This window comes from Vicia villosa, linkage group LG1 (assembly GCF_029867415.1).
Source record: "Vicia villosa cultivar HV-30 ecotype Madison, WI linkage group LG1, Vvil1.0, whole genome shotgun sequence".
Taxonomy (NCBI): Eukaryota; Viridiplantae; Streptophyta; class Magnoliopsida; order Fabales; family Fabaceae; genus Vicia; species Vicia villosa.
In genome coordinates this window covers 141,466,362-141,486,481 of record NC_081180.1, presented here as the reverse complement: position 1 = coordinate 141,486,481, position 20,120 = coordinate 141,466,362, and the positions used below count along the sequence as shown (strand labels likewise).

At 38.8% G+C, this 20,120-nt stretch overlaps 1 pseudogene; it reads left to right on the top strand.

The window, feature by feature from the left end:
- Positions 1-3,927: 3,927 nt before the first annotated feature.
- Positions 3,928-19,476, top strand: LOC131618287 (uncharacterized; annotated as a pseudogene).
- The last annotated feature ends 644 nt before the right edge of the window (positions 19,477-20,120 follow it).

Sequence of the window (20,120 nt, the reverse complement as noted above, 5' to 3'; positions counted from 1 at the left end):
AAACGAAGGTACAACAAGAAAATGGTCAATGTGGCCAGTGCAGGGGGAGATCAGGATCCCCCACAAGGGTCAGGAACGGTGGCTGCAAGTTCTACACATGTTTCGACTTCTGCTCCAGAAACCCAGGCTATACCGGTTTCGACGGAATCTGATCCGATAGGCAATTCCCAGGCGATACCTAAAAATACTACAGGGACGACAGGAACGCTCCCAGTTTCGAATTCGACTGCTATCCCTTCATTAACAGGTTCAAGCGAGATACCGCATTTCGTAACTAATACCACAAATCAGATGTTTACCCCAAGACCACCACCTGCCTCAGAGATGTGGAGATCCAATTTCCAAGACGGAATGCCACATTCATACATGACAGGATTAGGAGGAGCGGGGCCTAGATACAGTACAACTAACCCAACAGCATTTTCGCCTAATGTTGGTTCGATAGGTCGAAGCGGGCAGAATACGAGTTTCTCTACCCAAGTACCCCCTTTTACCACAAATAGTCAAGCAGCATTTCGACAAGAAATGGATGCAAGTAACTATGATATGTTAGTAAATCTCGCTAAAGAATTGGGGTCAATTTTGAATCCTTTAGCAACAAACATTGCTAGGACTAACCACGATAATGCGGAAACCTTCCAAAAAATATCATCTCAGATGAATTGAATGGCATATTTTCTAGGAGTTCCACAAAATAGACGAAGGAACAACCAATCAACTTATCAGGAGGGGCAACCCATTCTAGAACAAGTTAGACCCCTAGCACCGCCACCTAGGCCAACATCAGTCGAACAAAATTGAGTCGAACAAAACCAAGTGATAGACTTAGAAGCTCGAAGTCAAACGACTAACGTTGGCCAACAAGCAGTTACCCAGCCACAACCTAATTTAGTGGTGGTAAGAAGAAACGAACATCCTGATGAAGTGGTGCATAGGGTTAGGAGAGACAATTTGGCAACAGAGAACAACCTCACTCCCATGATAGAGAGAATAATGGCTAACAATGGCCTTAATACCGGGCTTCGACGCCCAAACTATACATCCCCAATAGCAGAATATATTATGCAAACGGAATTGCCAAGGGGTACCAAAGTACCAAAATTTACTAAGTTTTCAGGGGACACCAATGAATCTACCGTGGAGCACATAGCCAGATATCTGACAGAAGCAGGGGATCTAGCAGGGAACGAAGACTTAAAGATTAAATACTTCCCTAGTTCGTTAACAAAGAATGCTTTTGTGTGGTTCACGATGTTGCCCCCAAATTCCATAGATGCATGGGCACACTTAGAGAGATTATTCCATGAACAATTTTACATGGGTCAAACCAAGATAAGCTTGAAAGAATTGGCCAGCATCAAGAGGAAGTTCACGGAGTCTATAGATGATTACTTGAACAAGTTCCGTTTGTTGAAATCAAGATGCTTCACGACTATCCCAGAACATGAATTAGTTGAAATGGCGGCAGGTGGTGTAACGCCCGGAAAAACGATTATTTGCTTAATTTAGTCATTTGTGACATTTATTGAAATTTGTGCGTTTTGGGACGATTCAGTCGGTATTAGTTCAGGATAGCGGAGCAATAGTTAGTCAAGAATTTTAATATTTTTAGTATTATAAATATTAATAGAATAATATTTAGCGTTTTGGGAATTTTCCGAGTAATTAAGATTAGACCAAAAATAATTGAGTTTAGTTGTATGTGAGAAATAGCAAAATTAGGGGTATCGTAAAGTAGGCCCATTAAGACATGTAGTAGCCCATATAATATTTAGTTATATTATTATTATTATTATATTTGTTATGCTATATTAGAAATTTAGAGGTAGCAGCCAATCAAAAGAAAAAAAAAACATTTCACGTAGCTTATATCAAACAATACCCAAAATAAGGGTTTTGAGGCAAATTGGGAGAGGAGAAAATTAGGAGAGTTGCTGTCAAAATCAAATTTTCAGATTCAACCGGAAAAGTTCAAGCTACCTTCAATCCAATCAGGTAAGGGTGGGGTTCGAATCTTATAACTAGGATTATGATAATTGGTATGTAGGATTGGGGTTATATAATTCTCTATTGTGCAGTGTTGATTTTATGTTAATAATAAGGTTGTTTCTACTGAAATTTATTGTTGTGTGAGATGTGTTTGAATTTGGAAATTATAATTGAGAATAAAAAATTGTAGTTGGAATCTGTAAAATAGTACCGGAAAGAAAAAAAATGCAGAATGAATGAACTGCCGACTGGTAGTGGATTTGGTGGGGGTTACTTCATGATTTTGTTTTGTTATGTCAAGTGGTGGTGTGTCTTTGGTGTAGACATGATTTTGAGAGATATAATATATATTATCACATTGAAAGAGGTAGTACCAATTATTATGGCATAATGTAGTAACTAGAGGAGTGGTTCTTTAGACATGTAGTTTAGTACCTATAGTAGTATATGTTGGCTTTAATTGGATAATACACTCCATTGTTTTCTTAATAGTCAGACTATTGATTACATGAAGAATCACTAAAATAAAGTAGTGTATATTTACATAATTAATTAATTAATTAGTAGGAGTAGTAACAGTAGGTAGTAAAAATAGTATTTTTAGTAGAAGAGGTAATTTAGCAGAACAATAATATCAGTTCCATTCCTTTATCAGTATAGAATTTTCAGTAACAGTGTTGATTTAGAAGTAGAAAATTAATTGTATTTGTAAACCAAATTTAATAGAATATTAAGATTAATTAGTAGTAATAACAGTTTGTTGAAAACAGTACCGTTTTAGCCGAATAAGCCGAATTAAGCGTAAAAATTAGTTGCTCGGAATTAGGCAAAATTTGTCGGGGTAGTTAGTATGTATTAGTAGGTATTTTTGGTTGGTTTGTTTTACTGAAATTACGTCGAATGCATTGTTTTGCAGGTACAGTTGAATAAGTTGATTTTGTCCCAATATATGGGCATATTTGAGTTGTAGGTCGTATGACCAATGTTGATTTAAGTTGATGCGGTTGATGCATATTTATGTTGTCGTTGTTATTGTTTTTGTATGCCATCCATAAGAGTCGCATACATTGCATTTTCTAAGTTGGAGCGAATGCTCAATCAAGTTGGTCTGGATTGGCAAAAGTTGAAAGTTGAAGGCTTATGCCTTGTTGATGCCTCGATAACATGGCACATTTTAAGTTGGGGGTTTTACTCCGATGGTACCACAGTCGAGTCACAGTTGAGTTGCATTTTGAAGTTGTTGTTACTATTATGGTGTTTTGTCGAATTGTTGTTATATGTTGTTGAGAAGTGGTGAAAATTATATGATCTTAGTCTAATATATCAAATATCATACTTTTGTTTATATTATTCGATATCTCACCCCTTCTGTTTGAATGTTACCCTCTGTTGGTAACGTGCAGGTAACCAAGGAGAGTAGCTGTTATCGCTAATAATTCGAGTGGGTGTCATTTGCTCTGATACGTAGCACTCGGGGGGAATGAACACTTATTTGATTTTTGTTGTTATTTTGGAACTCAGTTGATACTTTGAGAAGTTTGGTTTGGTTTATGCTTTATTTGGTTTAAGTTGTTGAGCAAAGATGCTATGTTTTGTTTGGAGTTTTAAAGTTGAATCCGCTGCGAATTTATTTAAATAAAGTTGAATTGTTTTGAAGATTTTATTCGTCAATTATAGGTTCATTTGATTGCATGAGTGTTATGTATCTGTTAAAATGAATGTTTATGCTATCTATTTTCACGTCGAAGTGTAATACCTCAAATTTTGTTTGAAATTTTGGCACTCTGATTTTATTTTAACTGTTGGATAGATTTGGGGTGTTACATTAGTGGTATCAGAGTAGGTCGGTCTGTCCGACCAAGTTGTTGCATCTTTGACAATCGAGTATTGTTAATTGCTTTTATCTAACTGTTGTTTATGTTGCCGTGCTTAGTTGAGATGGCTGGTAGAAACGATGCCGCGATTGCTGCTGCTTTGGAGGCTATGGCTCAGGCTTTGGCAAATCAACCAAATGCCGATGAGAATGCTGGATCTCGTAGTTTGGCGACCTTCCAGAGGGAGAATCCGCCGGTATTCAAAGGAAAGCATGACCCTGATGGCGCATTGGAATGGTTGAAGGAGAGTGAGAGGATCTTCCGTGTGATGGATTGCACTCCAACGCAGAAGGTTCGTTATGGTACTTGTTGCACCCCAAAATTTGCCCACCTGATTTAATTTCTAATTGGCTTATGCATCCCATAATCTCATCCATTAGGTCATCTAACTCACCATGCATCATTAATAAATCTGACATTGGGATAAAGGATCTAAAAAATTGGGACTTCTACTTCATTCAAGCTTGATTTAGTTAGTTCTTCTGTGAGTATCGGGCCGTGAAATTATGGTTTTGAAGTATGGGCATTATGTATCTCTTCTCTATCAAGCTACGTGGGTATTCACCGTTCAATCTCATCAGGAATAAGAATTAAGGTCTATTTCTCCACACAAGGTCAAAAGTTGGGTTCCTTGTTATTAAGTCATCATAAGAGAAGAATTAAAATGTTCATACGAGTTGACTTTTGGTCAACAAATCAACTTTGGGAGGTTGACCTTTTGACCAGTTATTATTATTTTTGTTCATCTTTGGTGATTGGCTTATTATATAGTTCTCATTCAAAAGGAAAGGAAAAGAATACTTTGAAGTTCAAATTTCATGGAAAAGCCAACATTCAAATCGAAAGTCCACACTTTATTATTCAAAGGTTAAATTACACTTCCAAAGTTCATGAAACAATACAAAAAGAAGGATCATTATGTTTTCTCAACGTCACTACAAGGGATATCCAGAGTCCTATACATTCAAGGAGCATTCAATTACAAAGTGGCATTACAAGTCCAAGAGCATACTATACAAAATAGAATTACAAAAGAAAAATTACAAAGCTTTATCAGAATCCACATGTTTTATCAAAGTTGAACCCTGGGCTTCTCCCCCTAAGTCACACTGCTGACTATATGGCTTCAGTTTCCGTTTCATGATCATTCATCTTCACTATGACACGCCTTCGTTTTGTCTCCAAACTGCCCACATTCCATATGCAACCTCATGTCGTGCTAAGTGTATTTGTACAAGGCTTTAACAAATCAAGATTCAGGCCTGCACCTATAAAATCCAACAGAATAAAACAAAAAAATGCAGCAGTCAAATCAGGCCATCATACAAAAAGCCCCATACATCCACATTCCCCAACAGTCAGTTCATGAACTAATAAAAACCTGCAGCAAAACCAGAAAAATAACTAACAGTTGCCCCAAAATCATACACAAAAAATGCAGCAAGCATAACCTATTCTAAGATCCTACTTATTCAGTCCCATTCAATACAACACAGTTCACAAACTCAGTCAAATAAACCAATCCTTGTATCAATAACCACATATACCGGTTTGCACATTAACAGGCACCTTAAATTAATTCTGCATTTTAGATCATACTTCAGGACAGCCCAGTGGTGAACAATCTATCAGTTGCAAAATTAAGTCAAGAAAACTGTCCATGATAATACATTTCGGAATCAAAACAGAAGGCCATATCAGCCATGCTCATAAAGAAACAATATAAACCTACAATCAAGCTCACTATGAGGCAATTCAATTTTAGAGTTCCAAACAGACCTACTGATCAAAACAAATGACCAAACAATCAGTCCCTGCATAAGTTATTGCTGACAGGTCCTATACAAGTCCAAACAACAACCAGCAGATTTCTACTAACCAAGTTCTTCCTAACCTTTAGCATAACAGTTATAACCAACAAGCTTTAACCTACAAACTACTAACAGAATTTTCACCACAAACTTCTACTAACAGAAAACAAACCCTCAAACTAAACCTAACCGATTCAGTTATAAACTCCTAACTACCAAAACAGATTCTCTAACTAACTCCTAACTAACAGAAACTTCAGAAGAAAAAATCAGTAACAAGCTCACCTGAAAACCTGAACTTCTATTCATCTTCATATGCTATAAAACAGATCTTTCCCTTCACATTGAACTTCTTCTTCACATTCACCCATCATCTTTCAGGCTCCACCTCCATCAATCTCTGCAAGTCACCATCATCCACTTCATTCATATTCAATTCCCTACTCTGCAACTTCAAGCTCTCGATTCACTCTTCATCTTCACCTTCATCATCTTCACTTCAGTTATCACCATTCTTGACTCAACTTGAACCTCTCTCTTCGTCCTTCATACTTCAACACGGAAAGCTTCAATAAAAATCTCCCGAACCTTCTTCATCACCAACATCGTTTCATCTCCGCGATCAACCTCCTCATCATCACGCTCTGCCTTCTTCGCAAATCATCATCTTCATCGCAATTTCATCCACGACGCTTCATTGCTTCCTCTACGAACAACCGCAAAGACACGACGCTATCAACAACTCAGAAGAACAAATCCGGAAAAAAGAACAAGAAGAAGAAGAAACGAGAGAAAGCAAGAACTCATCTGAAGAAATTCATCATTTCCTTGCGTTTATTTCGCTCCCATCTGATATTCTCCTCCTCTCGACGGTGGTCTTTGTTCCAGACGTTGAGAAGGGATGTCGGCTTTGATTGTGTGAGGACGAGATGAGGTTTGAGAGAGATGAAGTCAGAAGCGAACCGAGGGAAGAGTGGGTGTGTTGTTCACGGTGGCGTTAGGCCATGATCGGAGGTAAAGGGAGATAGCGCCGCTGCGATCCTTTGAAGAAGAGAGAGCTAAGAGCCAAGACTGAAAGAAGAATTGGGAACGTCACTTGCGGTAACCCTAAAATCCTCTTTTCATAATTATTTTTATTTTATTTTAATTCATCTTTTTTTTTTTATCTTTTAATTTAAGATTGAATATGAAATAAACCTGATTAATGGTACCATAAAGTCTGATTAATTGTTATTAGTTAGGTTAAATGTGAAATCTGATTAATGGATATTGAATGAAATCTGAACTTGGACTATAATAATAACTATGGGCCTGTAACGAAATTGTTCTCTGCACCCCCTGAGGCCCATGAACCACCTTTTGGCAACAAAAATGCTGAACCAAAAACGCCCTTGGGCTGGGCCTGCGCCCTAACTGCTCCTTACACTACTGTATTCATCTCACACCCCCTGATTCATACAAAAATTGCTAGAATTTAGAATTCTCTTACTTAGTCTTTTCTTATTTTTTTAGGTAATAAAAATACAAGTTGATGATTTTCTTTTTAGACTTTTAACACAATTTTTTGACATAAAAAAATAATCACTAAAAATAGTAGTTTTTAGGCTATTTGTTTTCTAGTCCTTTTACTTGACTTGTAATTCAATTTCTACCATGAAATCAATATATAAAAATAGTAGTATTTTTAATTCGTTTTGTACTATATTTTTGACTTGTTACTATATGCTTGCATGCCAATTTTTGTACCATTGTGTCACTCACTATTGACTTCTAATTGTGACTTTATTTTCATGTTCTTTTATTCCTAACCTTTAGGTAGAAACCATGACAACATTAGGACTTAGAAATTCCCTTCATACTTAGGCTAGTTTTTCTTAGGCTAGTTTCTTTTCCTTTTCAACTTTAAAACACTTAACAAATACTCGACTTAATTTCCCATAAAAAATACAAAGAAAACACTTAAAAAACATTAATAAAAAAGTGAAAATCATAAAAAAGGGAATGGAAGCTTGAACGCCCCTTGCTTTAGGGAACGTTCGAGTGCTTGGATCTCCCTTGCTTTAGGGAACCATTCGAGCGTAAGTTCCCAATTTCTAAAAAACGCAAACCAAAGAGCAACTCGAGTCTCCCTTGCTTTAGGGTTCCACTCGAAACGTTCAAAATCTCTTCTTCATCTCGCCTCCGAGGCATTCTTTAATCGGACACGTTATTTCCGCTCCATTCCCAGCTTAAGACTCCAGAGGTCGAGCAGCGGAGTGCGAATGTAACTTCGTCCACTAAAAAACACAAAAACAAATAAAAAACTAAAGAGCCGAACTACGGCGCTCTGATTCCTGAAAAGGATACGTAGGCATCAAGTCGCGGGGCTTGAACGAGCACAACTATTTATAAACCTTATTTTCCCCGTGTTTCTTTTCTTTCATTTGCATGCATTCCCTTAGTAATTAAGCTTTAGATTTATACACCCTTAGAATAGAACAAACATAGGTGGATACCATCGAGTACGATGGGCGTGAGGGGTGCTAATACCTTCCCCTTGCGTAACCGACTCCCGTACCTTATCTCTGGTCGCAAGACCTTCTCTTATCCTTATTCCAGGTTTTCTGATATTCCTTTCCCTTATGGGATAAATATATTGGTGGCGACTCTGTTCATTTTCGCGAGCGTGCGACAGCTGGCGACTCTGCTGGGGACGTTGCTAGACCTGTTGCTGGTCCATCCTTAGTGAGTCGATCCTAGCCTGCGTTTGTTTGTTTATTTACTGGGTGTTTATTTGCTTTATGTCTATATCTTGTATATATGTTTACATGTTTATCATGTTTATTTCTGTTTGCACATCATGCATATGGATTATATTCTGTGTTCCTTGGGGTCTTCTGTTCTGTTTTGCAGGTGGGGGTTTTTGTGAGGTAAAAGGCCCACTACCCAGGCCAGTGACACATAGGATTAGCGTGGATGCTCATGTTGACTCCCGTGGCCCTTGCTACGATCGAGTTCAACATGGGGTACCACAACTGGGCGAGGTTCTTTCATGGAACATTGTGTCTGGCACCCTTGCTGCCTCAAACACTTTGTACCCCATGGGAACTGTAGACCCTAGTGACCATTAGGGACCACTTGTCCGTGTCTAGACTACATACCCGTGAGATTGGGGTGGGACAGGAAACTTGACCTCCATCATACCCGGATTTCTGCTATTCAATAAAAGACGTCGAACCTTTGATCCTGGGACATTTGACTTATACAGAAGTTCTACATCAGTTATCTATCAACGTCGAACCTCTGAATCTGGAGGTTTGACCTTATTTGACTTATGCAAGGGTTATCTATCAGAATCAACGTCGAACCTCTGAATCTGGAGGGTTCGACCATCTTTGACTTATGCACAAGCTGTTTATCCAGAAAGCAACGTCGAACCTCTGAATCTGGAGGGTTCGGCCATATCTTATTGACCATGAGAAGTCGTTATCCAGGAAGCCTTGATCCTTGATCCTGATACATTTGCATCTTCATTAACATTTTTGCATTCATGCATGTGCATCCATGGTTACCAAGACTCTTACCACTCTTCCTCTCCATCAGATCAGTCAAGACGATTCCTCCACACCGATATATGACAAGAGCTCATAGAAGAAGAATCATGGAGAATTACGAACAAGATCAAGCTGCCATTAGAGAAGAGGTGGACCAAATGAAAGGCAAGGTTGATGCTATTTTGGAAGCTATCCAAGCTTTAAGGGCTGAAAGAGTTCCTGTTGCGCGAGAGATTCCTGTTGATGTTAATCAAGCTGCTGCTAGTCAACCTGATGTCATTCCACCTTCTTCTACTCCACTTGAGTTCCAAGCAAGGACTAATGCTACTCTTGGGATGCCATTCAACTTCATGACTGTTGATACCCTTGGAGCTTCAAACCAAGGAGGGTCCATGCCCTTAACCTCTGGAGTGCCAACCACGAATGGGCCTGTTTTCCCATTTCCTACTCCACCTTCTCAAACAGAGATTCCTATTCCTGCTTTCTGTGGTACTCAGTTTGCTAATCCAGAAATGCATCCAATACCAACTGCTGAAAGAGCTCAACCTGTTGAGAAATCTGCTGAGAAGTACAAAATCCTTGAGGAAAGAATTCGAGCCATTGAAGGATTTACTGCCTATGGGATGGATGCTGAGGATATGTGTCTAGTTCCTAATCTGGTTGTCCCTCCTAAGTTCAAGACTCCCGACTTTCAGAAGTACAAGGGTTTAAGCTGTCCGAAGAGCCATATCATCATGTATTGTCGTAAGATGGCTTCTCACATTCACAATGAACCATTGCTCATCCATTGCTTTCAAGATAGCTTGTCTGGGGCATCTCTGAACTGGTATATGAATCTGGAGCGTAATAGGATCCGATCTTGGAAGGATTTGTATGATGCCTTTCTCAAGCAATACCAATACAACATCGACATGGCACCGACTAGGTTGCAACTGCAGAATCAAGTGCAAAGAACCAATGAGACATTCAAAGAATATGCTCAGAGGTGGAGAGAAATGGCTGCTCAAGTTAATCCACCACTTTCGGAATCCGAATTGGTTGACATGTTCATGAACACTCTTCAAGGACATTACTATGAAAGAATGGTTGGTAGTGTTTCTTCTGGTTTCTCTGATCTAGTCAGGATTGGTGAAAGAATTGAGAATGGTTTGAAAATTGGTAAGATCCAGAATCCCGCCAATACTGCTGCTGCAAACCAATATGGGTATAAGAAGCCTCAGGGTAACTTTGTCAAGAAGAAAGAAGGTGAGACTAGTGCCGCCTATGCTCAGGATCAAGCTCCCTACTATCAAGTGAACGCCACCGCTCCTCAAGCTTATGTGGCACCTGTTGGTCAACAACCTTGGGTCCCTTATCAACAATATGTCCAACAACAACAACAAGGTTTCCGACAACAAGGTTATCAACAGAGACAAGGTCAACAGAGGCAGAATAGGCCTAAAAGGGTGTATGATCGTGTACCAATGACCTATAGCCAACTTCTCGCCGCCTTGCTTGATAAAAAACTGATTCAATTAGCTGAAGCGAGGCCTCCTCCTGATCCTCTCCCTCCAAATTACAAGATTAATGCCAAGTGTGAATTCCACTCTGGAGGATCTGGTCACACCACTAAAGAGTGCAGAGTTCTCAAAGACAAGGTTCAGGATCTGCTTGATGCAAAGGAGATTACATTCACACCTGTGGCACCTAATGTGGTCAATAATCCCATGCCACCTCACAATGGAGCTTCCACCAGTGGACCATGAAGACTTTATGTTTGTCAGAGAACATTTCATTTGCATTAGAATAAGGCCAAGCTTGCCATTGTATAGATTTCTTTAGCACTTTCAATTGTACTACTTTTGTTGTTATCAAGTACTATCCATTGTAAGAAACTCATTCTGTTTGAATAAATAAAAATGTAATATACATGTTTTTCTCAAATCATTTCACCTTTGTCATTATGTTCATTGATACTTCACTCATTTGTCTTAAGCAACTAAAAAGGAGAATGATGAATCAAAAACACATGAACTACTAACTGTATGCTTTTGGAACAAGATCCTGCTGACGATGTACAGGCATTGTTTCAATTCCTAAACACTGGAGTTATAAGGGAGTGAAACCCTCGTCAACCCTTTTGAGCCTAAGGAGTAGTAGTTTCTTTTCAAAAAATATAAAACCCTCAATCTTAACCAGGGGCAGGGTAGTCTTCAGTTAGTGCGACCGAGCGTTCAACTTTCAGGTATTCCACCAGAGGATCAACCATATCTCATATCTCACAAAAGAAGAGCACAATCCACAATGGATGTCTCTCATTCATTGAGAAAGAGGGCAGTCACAACCTCTTCAACAAGTCAATCACAAATGTCATACAACTTGTTCCCGAACGAGACAAAAAAATAATGAAAGAATGAAAAGAAAGTTATGAATCATGACCAATAAAATAGGAAAACAATAGCCCGCTAAGTCAAAAAAAAAAAAAGAGAAAGAAAAGCTTTGAAGCAAATGACTTAGGCAAAAATTAGGGCATATCCCGCTGGACAACGAAAACCAAAATCAAAAGAAACTTTTTGTCCAGGCAAAAGTTAGGGGAAGCAAAAAGACAAAAGCAAAAGAAAATTCCTCCAAGGGACAAGTTGTTATGACCATCAACAAAAGCGCCAAAAGGTGACTGCCACCTCCATCAAAGCTACAAAGGATCCTCATCCTTCACAATCCTTCCTGAAAGGTGAACACTCGTGCCAAACTAACTGAACATAGGACTGGAGAACATCACGAAGAGGGGTGGGTTAAGTAGAACTTGAGCCTTTATCCTTTGTTTCTTAAACCGTGAACCCGGCCACGTTACAACCCTCAAAAGTCCTAATTGAAGCAGGGTTCGTTCCAAAAGCATACAAACTGTGAAATCATGTCAAACTGACTCCTAATGTTGCTGTGTCATTTGTGTTAGTATCAGTACAACATTTTGACAAATAAAACTTTTTCTTTGAGATTAACATGTGCATTGCATTTCTCATTATCTCTTGCAAAACAGAATTGTCTCTAATCAGAAATTAAGTACTTGATACCAAGGAAAGTTCAACATTGAAATTCCATCGAGTAATCTTACAAAGGCGAAGGTTGGTCATCAACTAGCAAATATCTCAGACATCCATTTGGTGGAAGAGTTCCTCTCAACCTGGGGCATTCATTCCATAATCTACACTGGGGCAGGCCATTTCAAATCTCCATGATTCAAGCATATCAAAGTTTTATCTCAAAAGATCATACAAGCTGGGGCAAGCTAGTGATAATTCATTTTTCTCATCCCCAAGCAAGTGTCAGATATCAAGACAAGTGTCGAGGAGTCAAGCCAAACACCTCACCCTCAGGAGTCCTGTACTTCAAGCTATGACCTTTCCATAAAGGCGTTCTCCATCCACTCCTGTATCTTGGAAGCAATCATCCCATTCATAATCATGCAAACATCATACATATCATTGCATTCTCATTATCACTTCACCCGCATGATCCAATCATCAACAAAGCAGGGCCATCCACCCCATCTTGAATCAAGCAGAGTTTCAAAACTCCACCTAATCTACTCCACAAAGCAGAAACCCTGATCAAATCAATCAATACACTGCATATAGAACTCATTGCATCGCATCTCCAGAAGTGCATAGAATAAATAAAACATTTGCATGTGAAGCATAAGCCAAGTTACTCACCAGATGGGTTCTCTACAAGCAATCAATTGATATTCCACTGGGGCACTCAGAGTTACCATTGTGGTGTCATCTCCTCAAGCCAATCATGGTCATTTTTCTTCAACCCAGAGTTGATGTTTTTGAGTTCAACCCAGAGTTGACTTTCCCTCCATCTTTTAACCGAGTTAATTATCTCCTCCCACTCAACCCAGAGTTGACGGTTGTCTCTTTTCTTTTCCCGCTCAACCCAGAGTTGACGCTTATCTTTTACTCAACCCAGAGTTGATTCCTTGTCTTTTCCCATTCAACCCAGAGTTGAGGGTTATTCTTTATCCTTTTCCCCTCTCAACCCAGAGTTGATGATTATCCCTTATTCAATCCAGAATTGATTTCTTCTCCCCACTCAACCCAGAGTTGAAGGTTATCTTTTCTTTTATTCAACCCAGAGTTGATCTTTTTCTTATCCCCTCTCAACCCAGAGTTGACGATTATCTTCCTTCTTTTTCCACTCAACCCAGAGTTGACGGTTGTCTCTTTTCTTTTCCCGCTCAACCCAGAGTTGACGCTTATCTTTTACTCAACCCAGAGTTGATGGTTATTCTTTATCCTTTTTCCCACTCAACCCAGAGTTGATGGTTGTCTTGTTTCTTTTCCCTTTCAACCCAGAGTTGATAGTTATCTTTTACCTCTTCTACTCAACCCAGAGTTGACGGTCTTCTTTCCTGATTTTTTTTCCTCAACCTAGAGTTGACGGTTTTCTTTCTTTATTTTCTTCTCAACCCAGAGTTGACGATCATCCCTGATTGTTCTTCTTTCCTTTTCTCAACCCAGAGTTGATATCCTCATCTTATCTTCGACCCAGAGTTGATGTTCTTCTTTCCCTTCCTGATCCAGAATCGATGTTTATCTTTTATCTAACCCAGAGTTGACTTTTCTCCGTTCTTCAACCCAGAGTTGACCCACTTTTCTTCTTCAACTCAGAGTTGAATTCTATTTCATTTCTAACCCAGAGTTACTTCGTTCAATCCAGAATTGACGCAGTTTTCCTCAATAAATGACATTATCACTTTCCCCAGTGGATTCTATCTCTCATAAGGCAAATTTTCAGGTTCACTTGATATTTAATCATCTTCTACCTTGAATGTTTGAAAAGGCTAGCGCCAATCTCACTTTCAGGTTTAAGACGATTAAATAGGGGCAGCTGTTGCACCCCAAAATTTGCCCACCTGATTTAATTTCTAATTGGCTTATGCATCCCATAATCTCATCCATTAGGTCATCTAACTCACCATGCATCATTAATAAATCTGACATTGGGATAAAGGATCTAAAAAATTGGGACTTCTACTTCATTCAAGCTTGATTTAGTTAGTTCTTCTGTGAGTATCGGGCCGTGAAATTATGGTTTTGAAGTATGGGCATTATGTATCTCTTCTCTATCAAGCTACGTGGGTATTCACCGTTCAATCTCATCAGGAATAAGAATTAAGGTCTATTTCTCCACACAAGGTCAAAAGTTGGGTTCCTTGTTATTAAGTCATCATAAGAGAAGAATTAAAATGTTCATACGAGTTGACTTTTGGTCAACAAATCAACTTTGGGAGGTTGACCTTTTGACCAGTTATTATTATTTTTGTTCATCTTTGGTGATTGGCTTATTATATAGTTCTCATTCAAAAGGAAAGGAAAAGAATACTTTGAAGTTCAAATTTCATGGAAAAGCCAACATTCAAATCGAAAGTCCACACTTTATTATTCAAAGGTTAAATTACACTTCCAAAGTTCATGAAACAATACAAAAAGAAGGATCATTATGTTTTCTCAACGTCACTACAAGGGATATCCAGAGTCCTATACATTCAAGGAGCATTCAATTACAAAGTGGCATTACAAGTCCAAGAGCATACTATACAAAATAGAATTACAAAAGAAAAATTACAAAGCTTTATCAGAATCCACATGTTTTATCAAAGTTGAACCCTGGGCTTCTCCCCCTAAGTCACACTGCTGACTATATGGCTTCAGTTTCCGTTTCATGATCATTCATCTTCACTATGACACGCCTTCGTTTTGTCTCCAAACTGCCCACATTCCATATGCAACCTCATGTCGTGCTAAGTGTATTTGTACAAGGCTTTAACAAATCAAGATTCAGGCCTGCACCTATAAAATCCAACAGAATAAAACAAAAAAATGCAGCAGTCAAATCAGGCCATCATACAAAAAGCCCCATACATCCACATTCCCCAACAGTCAGTTCATGAACTAATAAAAACCTGCAGCAAAACCAGAAAAATAACTAACAGTTGCCCCAAAATCATACACAAAAAATGCAGCAAGCATAACCTATTCTAAGATCCTACTTATTCAGTCCCATTCAATACAACACAGTTCACAAACTCAGTCAAATAAACCAATCCTTGTATCAATAACCACATATACCGGTTTGCACATTAACAGGCACCTTAAATTAATTCTGCATTTTAGATCATACTTCAGGACAGCCCAGTGGTGAACAATCTATCAGTTGCAAAATTAAGTCAAGAAAACTGTCCATGATAATACATTTCGGAATCAAAACAGAAGGCCATATCAGCCATGCTCATAAAGAAACAATATAAACCTACAATCAAGCTCACTATAAGGCAATTCAATTTTAGAGTTCCAAACAGACCTACTGATCAAAACAAATGACCAAACAATCAGTCCCTGCATAAGTTATTGCTGACAGGTCCTATACAAGTCCAAACAACAACTAGCAGATTTCTACTAACCAAGTTCTTCCTAACCTTTAGCATAACAGTTATAACCAACAAGCTTTAACCTACAAACTACTAACAGAATTTTCACCACAAACTTCTACTAACAGAAAACAAACCCTCAAACTAAACCTAACCGATTCAGTTATAAACTCCTAACTACCAAAACAGATTCTCTAACTAACTCCTAACTAACAGAAACTTCAGAAGAAAAAATCAGTAACAAGCTCACCTGAAAACCTGAACTTCTATTCATCTTCATATGCTATAAAACAGATCTTTCCCTTCACATTGAACTTCTTCTTCACATTCACCCATCATCTTTCAGGCTCCACCTCCATCAATCTCTGCAAGTCACCATCATCCACTTCATTCATATTCAATTCCCTACTCTGCAACTTCAAGCTCTCGATTCACTCTTCATCTTCACCTTCATCATCTTCACTTCAGTTATCACCATTCTTGACTCAACTTGAACCTCTCTCTTCGTCCTTCATACTTCAACACGGAAAGCTTCAATAAAAATCTCCCGAACCTTCTTCATCACCAACATCGTTTCATCTCCGCGATCAACCTCCTCATCATCACGCTCTGCCTTCTTCGCAAATCATCATCTTCATCGCAATTTCATCCATGACGCTTCATTGCTTCCTCTACGAACAACCGCAAAGACACGACGCTATCAACAACTCAGAAGAACAAATCCAGAAAAAAGAACAAGAAGAAGAAGAAACGAGAGAAAGCAAGAACTCATCTGAAGAAATTCATCATTTCCTTGCGTTTATTTCGCTCCCATCTGATATTCTCCTCCTCTCGACGGTGGTCTTTGTTCCAGACGTTGAGAAGGGATGTCGGCTTTGATTGTGTGAGGACGAGATGAGGTTTGAGAGAGATGAAGTCAGAAGCGAACCGAGGGAAGAGTGGGTGTGTTGTTCACGGTGGCGTTAGGCCATGATCGGAGGTAAAGGGAGATAGCGCCGCTGCGATCCTTTGAAGAAGAGAGAGCTAAGAGCCAAGACTGAAAGAAGAATTGGGAACGTCACTTGCGGTAACCCTAAAATCCTCTTTTCATAATTATTTTTATTTTATTTTAATTCATCTTTTTTTTTTATCTTTTAATTTAAGATTGAATATGAAATAAACCTGATTAATGGTACCATAAAGTCTGATTAATTGTTATTAGTTAGGTTTAAATGTGAAATCTGATTAATGGATATTGAATGAAATCTGAACTTGGACTATAATAATAACTATGGGCCTGTAACGAAATTGTTCTCTGCACCCCCTGAGGCCCATGAACCACCTTTTGGCAACAAAAATGCTGAACCAAAAACGCCCTTGGGCTGGGCCTGCGCCCTAAGTGCTCCTTACAATACTGTATTCATCTCACACCCCCTGATTCATACAAAAATTGCTAGAATTTAGAATTCTCTTACTTAGTCTTTTCTTATTTTTTTAGGTAATAAAAATACAAGTTGATGATTTTCTTTTTAGACTTTTAACACAATTTTTTGACATAAAAAAATAATCACTAAAAATAGTAGTTTTTAGGCTATTTGTTTTCTAGTCCTTTTACTTGACTTGTAATTCAATTTCTACCATGAAATCAATATATAAAAATAGTAGTATTTTTAATTCGTTTTGTACTATATTTTTGACTTGTTACTATATGCTTGCATGCCAATTTTTGTACCATTGTGTCACTCACTATTGACTTCTAATTGTGACTTTATTTTCATGTTCTTTTATTCCTAACCTTTAGGTAGAAACCATGACAACATTAGGACTTAGAAATTCCCTTCATACTTAGGCTAGTTTTTCTTAGGCTAGTTTCTTTTCCTTTTCAACTTTAAAACACTTAACAAATACTCGACTTAATTTCCCATAAAAAATACAAAGAAAACACTTAAAAAACATTAATAAAAAAGTGAAAATCATAAAAAAGGGAATGGAAGCTTGAACGCCCCTTGCTTTAGGGAACGTTCGAGTGCTTGGATCTCCCTTGCTTTAGGGAACCATTCGAGCGTAAGTTCCCAATTTCTAAAAAACGCAAACCAAAGAGCAACTCGAGTCTCCCTTGCTTTAGGGTTCCACTCGAAACGTTCAAAATCTCTTCTTCATCTCGCCTCCGAGGCATTCTTTAATCGGACACGTTATTTCCGCTCCATTCCCAGCTTAAGACTCCAGAGGTCGAGCAGCGGAGTGCGAATGTAACTTCGTCCACTAAAAAACACAAAAACAAATAAAAAACTAAAGAGCCGAACTACGGCGCTCTGATTCCTGAAAAGGATACGTAGGCATCAAGTCGCGGGGCTTGAACGAGCACAACTATTTATAAACCTTATTTTCCCCGTGTTTCTTTTCTTTCATTTGCATGCATTCCCTTAGTAATTAAGCTTTAGATTTATACACCCTTAGAATAGAACAAACATAGGTGGATACCATCGAGTACGATGGGCGTGAGGGGTGCTAATACCTTCCCCTTGCGTAACCGACTCCCGTACCTTATCTCTGGTCGCAAGACCTTCTCTTATCCTTATTCCAGGTTTTCTGATATTCCTTTCCCTTATGGGATAAATATATTGGTGGCGACTCTGTTCATTTTCGCGAGCGTGCGACAGTACTCACATGCTAGCAGACGAAGCTGATGACTGGTGGTTAGAGACTCGCCAGAGATTGGAGGTGGCAGGTGAAGAGATCACTTGGGTTGTGTTCCGCAGAGAGTTTTTGAGAAAGTACTATCCTGAAGATGTTCGGGGTAAGAAAGAGATTGAGTTTCATGAGCTAAAACAGGGGACTATGTCAGTGACTGAATATGCTGCAAAGTTCACTGAGTTGGCTAAGTTCTACCCGTATTATGATGGAGCAGGTGCTGAGTTTTCAAAGTGCATCAAGTTTGAAAACGGATTGCGCTCTGAGATCAAGAAAGCTGTTGGGTATCAGAAGATTCGTATCTTTCCTAATTTGTTTGACAGTTGCAGAATTTTTGATGAGGATAATAATGCTCACTACAAGATTGTTAGTGACAGGAGGGGCAAGCAACATCAGCATCGTGGCAAGCCTTATGATGCTCCAACTGGTAAGGGTAAACAGAGAGCTGCTCCAGGTCAGAGGACTAGTGGGGGAGACGCTCCTGCTAACATTGTCTGTTTCAAATGTGGAAGAGCTGGCCACAAGAGTAATGTTTGTAATGCTGAGATTAAGAAATGTTTCCGTTGTGGTAAGACTGGACACGCAATGTCTGATTGTAAGCATAAAGAGATGGTTTGATTTAAATGTGATGAGGAAGGACATATTGGTAATCAGTGTCAGAAACCGAAGAAGGCACAAGCTGGTGGGAAAGTGTTTGCTTTGGCTGGTACCCAGACAGGCAATGAGGACAGACTTATTAGAGGTACCTGTTTCATAAATAGTACGCCTTTAATTACTATTATTGATACTGGTGCTACTCATTGTTTTATTGCTGCTGATTGTGTTGAAAGATTGGGTCTTGCGTTGTCTACTATGAATGGAGAGATGGTTGTCGATCTTCCAGCTAAGGGATCGGTGACTACTTCTCTCGTGTGTTTAAAGTGTCCTTTGTCGATCTTCGACACAGACTTTGCTGTTGATCTGGTTTGTTTGCCTTTAAGGGGATTAGAAGTGATTTTAGGTATGAACTGGTTAGAGCATAACCATGTTCATATTAATTGTTATGATAAGTCGGTGAGGTTTTCTATTCCAGAAGAGGAAGCTAGTTTGTTGTTAGGTAAACAATTGCGACAGTTGATGCAGAACGAAGAAACTCAAATGTTTTCATTGATGGCTATATTATCAGTGGAGAACCAAGCTGTAATTGATGAAGTGCAAGTAGTGAGAGACTTTCCTGAAGTTTTCCCCGATGAAATTCCTGATGTACCACCTGAAAGAGAAGTTGAGTTTACAATCGATCTTGTACCTGGTACCAGACCTGTTTCTATGGCACCGTACAGAATGTCAGCGTCTGAATTGGCTGAGTTAAAGAAACAATTGGAGGACTTACTTGAGAAGAAGTTTGTGAGACCAAGTGTATCGCCGTGGGGAGCTCCAGTGTTGTTAGTAAAGAAGAAAGACGGAAGTATGAGACTTTGTGTTAATTATAGACAGTTGAATAAAGTGACAATTAAGAATAAGTATCCGCTTCCAAGAATAGACGACTTGATGGATCAATTGGTGGGTGCTTGTGTATTCAGTAAGATTGATTTGAGATCAGGTTACCATCAGATTAAAGTGAAGGATGAAGATATTCAAAAGACGGCGTTTAGGACTCGATATGGACATTATGAATATTCGGTAATGCCTTTCGGTGTTACTAATGCGCCATGAGTATTTATGGAGTATATGAATCGTATCTTTCACACCTATTTGGATCGGTTTGTTGTAGTGTTCGTTGATGACATTGTGATTTATTCCAAGACAGAAGAAGAACATGTTGAACACTTGAAGATTGTATTGCAAGTACTGA